At 42.9% G+C, this 6,393-nt stretch overlaps 1 pseudogene; it reads right to left on the bottom strand.

Annotated features, from left to right (window-relative positions):
• Nucleotides 1–178: 178 nt before the first annotated feature.
• On the bottom strand, nucleotides 179–5,975 carry LOC116378285 (integrator complex subunit 6-like; annotated as a pseudogene).
• Nucleotides 5,976–6,393: the final 418 nt, after the last annotated feature.

The following is a 6,393-nucleotide window of genomic DNA, read 5'->3' as shown; positions in this document are numbered from 1 at the left end:
ACACACACACACACACACACACACACACACACACACACACACACACAAATATTTTGTAAATGTCTGTAAATAAAATTTTATTACATGTTTTTACGCTCAGTGTTTTGGTCCTTTACTGGTATATAGTAGTAGTACTATATAGTATATTATTGTGTCAATAAAACAGTCTCGTCTTTACACAACACTTTATTTACACGGCCCTTCACAGTGTAAAATAGAAACTTTATTCATGGAAATACTTACAAAAAGGCCGTTTTCCTGTGAACATTCTTTAAATAAGTACTCTAGGGTTATTTACATCTTTACAGTGTATTGAAAATACTCTTTTGGTAGCCGCCTCTTCACACACAAAGACAAGGTATGGCAGGTCAGGGTCCCCGGCCCAGAAGAGGCTGAATCACAAACACACTTCACCTTCGTTCACATTCTGTGTAGATTTGAGAAGATTTAACACAAAAAAGTTTTCTTTAAATTACATTAAATAAACATTCTCAAATGTACACAAGTGCATTCACGTTACGTGAGGTTTGAGATTCATGGCGGGGGGGTGGAGGGTATTTGGCAGCACGTCGGGACGCGTTGTCACACTTTGGGACATGTTGGGACACATAGCGACACGTCAGGACACGTCCCAACATGCTGGGACACGTCGGGATAAGTTGGGACACGTCCCAACATGCTGGGACACGTCGGGATGAGTTGGGACACGAGGACGTCGGTCCATGAACTCTGATTTTTGGGATGAAGGTAAAAGAACTTTATTGCTGAGTGTGAAGCTGAGAGTTCCTGAGCTGTTTGTTTGACCCAAAGATCACAAAACGTTTATTATTATTTATTTATTATCGTTCTAAAAGTTCCTCTTCAGTCTGACAGATTAAACACAAGCTGAACTCCTTCAGGAGCTGCGGAGTGCTTCACTTAGTGGAGTGTAGGAAACCCGACTGACCCCGAACGCGTCCCTCAGAGGCTCCGCCTCCTCGGAGAAAAATCGAGAGGAAGGAGTCCAAAGATCTGAGAACACAAACCTCCTCTACCTCCTCTTCCTCTTCCTCCTCCTCATCCTCCATCCTCCATCCTCCACTGCTGTGTGTGAACCACAGACAGGAAGTCCACCACCAGCGAGTCCAGTTCCCGAGGCGAGCCGGTCTCAGAGCGAGTCCACCACGTGGTTCATGTTGATGGATCTGTTGTGGATCTCCTCCAGGAAGTTCTCCAGCTGCTCGATGAGAACGCGCTTCTTGAACCTGAAGAACAAACGATGAAAACTAAATTTAGATTTTCCCTTCAAAATAAAAGTCCTGCTCCTCTATAAACAGAACCATGATGAGTAGAAGTAGAGAGAACTAGAAGTAGAGAGAACTAGAACACATCTTCAGTGCAGAATAACACAGTTATGATGTCATCAATCATAACAAAGAAAGTTACATTTCTTTGATAATTTATTTTACAAAAATTGGAAAACAGTAGAATCTATAAATCCACAAGTGTTGATGTCGGGGGGGAATGGAGGCTCTACGTACTATAAATATTGAGCTATTTACGTTCATACAACCTCCAGTGTCTCTGGTTTGTTGTCACATGACTGTTGGTCTCAGATGAATCAATCATGACATCATAGTTTCACTGAGGAGCTCACAACTTAATGCTTTATTCTAAATGAGACAAGAATAAAATGTTGTCGATGAAATATCACAATTTGCTTTGTTTTTGTTTCTTTTTTTGACCCTCACAGATGATGTGTTCAAGGACAGTTGGAAATAGGAAAATCTGACGATAGTTACGTTTTTTTACGGTGTAGTTTTTAGGGCTGTGCAAAAATATCGATATAGCCGACTATCGCACTATATATATATATATATATATATATATATATATATATACACATTTAGCTGAAGACGGCCGTGTTAGGCGAGACGGGTAGAACACCGGTACCAAGACAGGTAGAACACCGGTACCAAGACAGGTAGAACACCGGTACAAAGACAGGTAGAACACCGGTACAAAGACAGGTAGAACACCGGTACAAAGACAGGTAGAACACCGGTACAAAGACAGGTAGAACATCTGTACCTGGCCGCCTCTTTGATGACGTTCTGGAGGAAGATGAGTCGGGTATCCAGAGTGCCCTGGATCTGCTTCAGGAGGAGGAAGATCTTCTCGTAGTCTGGAACAGAAACACAAACATTCATTTCTGCAGTCAAACACACACCTGCTCTGTTCTGATTGGTCGGCCTCCGTCTTTAGTTTGTCTTATCGTAGGTTAGTATTTATCATTCTGTTCATGAAAGTCTACTCACGTCTCTGCATTGACTTTGTGTAATCTGGTTGTTTGTTGTGAACGCAGCATTAGAAGGACGTCGCCTCATAGTTTTAAACATCGTTCTGAGTTATTTCTTGCAAATGTTTGACTTTAGAATCTCAGACTATTCTAGTTCTTGCAGAGTTACAACTTTAATCTCTGAGCTAGTAACGTTAGCAGCACCGCTAACGGCTAACCAACAGGAGGAGAGCTAGTAACGTTAGCAGCACCGCTAACGGCTAACCAACGGACGTTCCCTTCAGTTACATGATGATGCCTTCAGGCTCTGCTCAGTGAACATGAGTACTGGCTGAAGGTACATTATAACGTTATCATGATGTGTTCACATGTCATCTGTAAAATGTAGTTTTGGTGATAAACTTGAATGAATCCAGTAGTTTGAAGGAGATGTTTTCACATGAATATAAAATAGATATTAGAGATGAATTATGATGTTTAACTTCTAACACGAGCTCTAAGCTCATTATTATACATCAATAAAACTGTTTATATGAAGATAAAAACACCATAATTACTAAAACAAAGTAACAAACTAAAAGCGAGTAATGATCTCTAGTTATTACTGTAATAACATGTTAATAACATGTTAGTGTTAAACCGTAAACTAATCAGACTTTAAATCTCCTGTAGGCCAGATAAAGTTCTGGTTCTGGTTCCAGACTGACGTACGTCTGCCGGGCTTCCTGATCTCCTTGTTGATGAGCGTCCTCAGCTCGTTGTTGACCTTCGTCGTCTCCATGTGGATGTGTTTCTTCAGAGCTGAAGGAGACAGGTAGCGAGGAGGCTGCTCGTCCAGCAGCACCAGCTCCGCTCCGTCCTCCTCGCTGTCCGCCGCCGGCGGCTCACCCAACCGTGGACCCCCGTCCTCCTCATCCATATTGTCCTCTTCCTCTTCTTCTTCCTCACCATGCTGGAGGTCCTCGGCGTCGTCCTGGTCATCGGCGGGCAGCGAGGAAAGCTCCCCCTCTGAGTCTGAGCCCCCGTCTGAGCTGTAGTGGTTCTGGGTCAGGTGGTTCAGGATCAGGTCTGGTTCAGGTGCTTCGTCAGTCAGGTCCACGTCTGCAGGGTCAGAGATTTAAAGACTTTTTAGGACGCGGTAGGACAAGTTGGAATAGAAGTATCTTCACCTCCCTGAAGACTGATTTAAACATATACGATCTTTATAGTTGGTCAGGTGTGTGTGTGTGTGAATCTCTACCTGTTGGTCGAGGGCTGGCGGGCGGCGTGACCGGGGGGATGTAGGCCCGTCCCAGACGAAGCAGAGGGGACATGCAGCGCCGCCTCTTGGGCCCCCCCCCCCGTCATGTTGCTGCTGTCTCCAGGTCTCTTCCCTTTGTTCTGAGGACCCGTCACGAACTCGTCCGCCTCGTCGATCATCATGCCCTGAGAGGGAAGAAAGGGTTAATATAGAACGGTGGTTCTGGTTCCACGGTGAAAAAGAGGACCAGGGTGTGCCGGTTGTTACCTTCTTGTCGAGCTTGAATGGGTTTCCGAACGTGTGCAGACGTTTGGGCTGCTCGGGGTCGGCGTCTCGGAGAGGCTGAGGAGCAGCTTTCAGGAAGTCCTGGTAGTTCCCCATCTGGGCTATCGGGACGCTGTGGAGCTGGTCTGGACCGGAGACGAGTTGACATGCTCTGTGTTAACAATAAGGTGCAACACCTGCTCCGAACCAGTAGGGGGCAGCAGAGTCAGCTACTAACTAGCAGAGAGAGAACTTTGGACTGGCTAAATGAGAGCTAACCGCTAACTGAAGGTCTGCCTCCTGAAGGTCGTTTCTGCCACTTTGGATTTAATCCAGTAAACAAACTATCAATGGATGTATTATTATGGTTATTATTGACTCTACTTCCTGGTCCTCTCATGTTGGATTAACTGGACGCTGCCGTGACTCTCTGGCGCCTCCTCAGGTTAGAAGTGGTACTACAGGACAGGACGGACCGAGGCTAGCTGATTAGCATGCTAAATTCTGTAGATATCCGACGGTGGGTTTGAGAAACGGATTTATAAAACGGATTGTTAATAAACGTATTCATTACATTACATATATAATAATACAAGGATAGACTGATCTACGGAGCCATTAACTATCAAATGATGTTATTAAAACCAATACCAGGAAATATTAAATTAGTATTTAATACAATCAACTCCAGCTGAAAATAATATTTTTAAACAAACTAAAACCAATGTATTCGATTTTATTCGTCTGTTTTTAATGTAGTGTTTTATAATTCTATGTATTTTATCATTATTACGTCTGATTTCATACGGTGTCTCATGTGTTTTTATGCTGTGGTTTTAGTGTTTATACATATTCTATTTATTTCACTCTAACATGTGAAGTTAGTTATGTATGTTTATGTTGTTCCTTATTGTGACGTCATCTATTGTAATTACTTCTGTTGTTTCTGTTTTTGCCATGTAAAGTGTCTTTGAGTACCTTTTACAGCCCTATACTGATTAAAATGTATTATTATTAAATGTTCTTTTAACTGTTTTAGAACAATCCATTTATTCAGAGTTGTATTTAATTCATTTTAATGTGATTCAGTTTCATTATTCTCTTGTTTTCATCTCGTCAATCATTTGTTGAAACATTTTTGAATTGCATTTGAATGTGTGTGAATAAAACCTGATTGATGGATGAGCCCCGACTCTGATGAATATCTATATTAGTGTTAAACTGACCTGAGTCCTGCTCTCTGATTGATTGATTGATGAGTCCCGACTCTGATGAATATCTATGATAGTGTTAAACTGACCTGAGTCCTGCCCTCTGAGACCACAGACGCCCGTGATGAGCAGGTTCCTCCTCATTCGGCTCAGCTGGTCCAGCAGGTGGCTTCGTGGGATGTCGTAAGGGTTCCTGAAGCTCTGAGGCTTCAGACCCTGATGACGACACAGAAACATGTAAAATATAAAACAGGTGAAGGGTTAGAGGGGGCCAGGAGAGAAGCTTGTGTAAATACTTGGGTTTAATAAAGATGGCCGTTTGGGTTAAAAGAACTACATTAAGTCACATGACAGATAAATCAAAGTTGTTGTCCTGCTGAACCATCTCTGGTTGTTGGACCCGCCCACCTCCACCTCCATAATTATGCTCAACTTATTGCACATTATATCTCTGAACCCTGTTTGAGAGCAGACCTGCTGTCGGGAACATGAATACCAACAATAACCTCGGTGTCACCTTGTTGAGCAGCGCCAGCTGGAAGCCCGTGAACTCTTTGGGGTTGAGCTCCATCGGAGGAGTCGGAGCGTCTGCAGAGAGACTCTGCAGCCTCTGGAGGAAGTCTCTCCGCTGGGCCTGAGAAACGCCTCCTCCTCCTCGCCATCGCACCTTGATGCCAGCCTCCGGCGGCTGCTTCTTACCGATCAGAGCGATCAGCCGGTCGTACTCCATCTTTGACTGCAATGAGAGGAGATCATTTATGCGACTATAGAACACAGTTACAGCCAGTCTCTTTATGCATAAACAATATAAAAACAGCCAGAAATACAAGTTTGCATTTAACAAAACGTAGACACTCCTTAAGTATTCATTAAATATAATCTCTACTAAGAAAACTATAAAATTAAAGTAATAATATGCAAGATTCACATTTAAATAAATGTCTGTAAGTAACAAAATGGCGGAGAGAGAATATTTGCAGTATTAAGTATTTCCTGCTGCTGCAGCTTCACATTAAAAGCATTGAACTGACTTTTATTGTGAAGTAATCACAGGTGAAGCGTTTCCAGACGCGAGCAGCATAAAATCACAGAAGGATGGAAAAACACCAGGTATTGCCTGACGTCTTGATTAATGAATAGTTCTGCTGCCTCCAGTATTCTGAGAACATTAAACCAGTAAATCTGAAGCATGACATCAGATTAAAAATGAGGAAACACTGTTCTGTGACTTCCCCATCTCGTCTTTACTAAAGAAGTTACAGCCACACGACTACGCTTCCCTTTGAAAACGCATCTCTTTTACTACGTTCTCTCTGATTGGTCAGCGCTCCATCACGCGACCAGCAGCTTAATTAAACAGATAATGAATCTCAGGCGTCACTGAGCTATTAAAACAAAAA

Source organism: Anarrhichthys ocellatus, unplaced genomic scaffold (genome assembly GCF_004355925.1).
Source record: "Anarrhichthys ocellatus isolate YVR2014 unplaced genomic scaffold, GSC_Weel_1.0 scaffold2347, whole genome shotgun sequence".
Taxonomy (NCBI): Eukaryota; Metazoa; Chordata; class Actinopteri; order Perciformes; family Anarhichadidae; genus Anarrhichthys; species Anarrhichthys ocellatus.
Note: the sequence above shows the minus strand (reverse complement) of the source record. Positions and strands in the feature narration are given on the sequence as shown.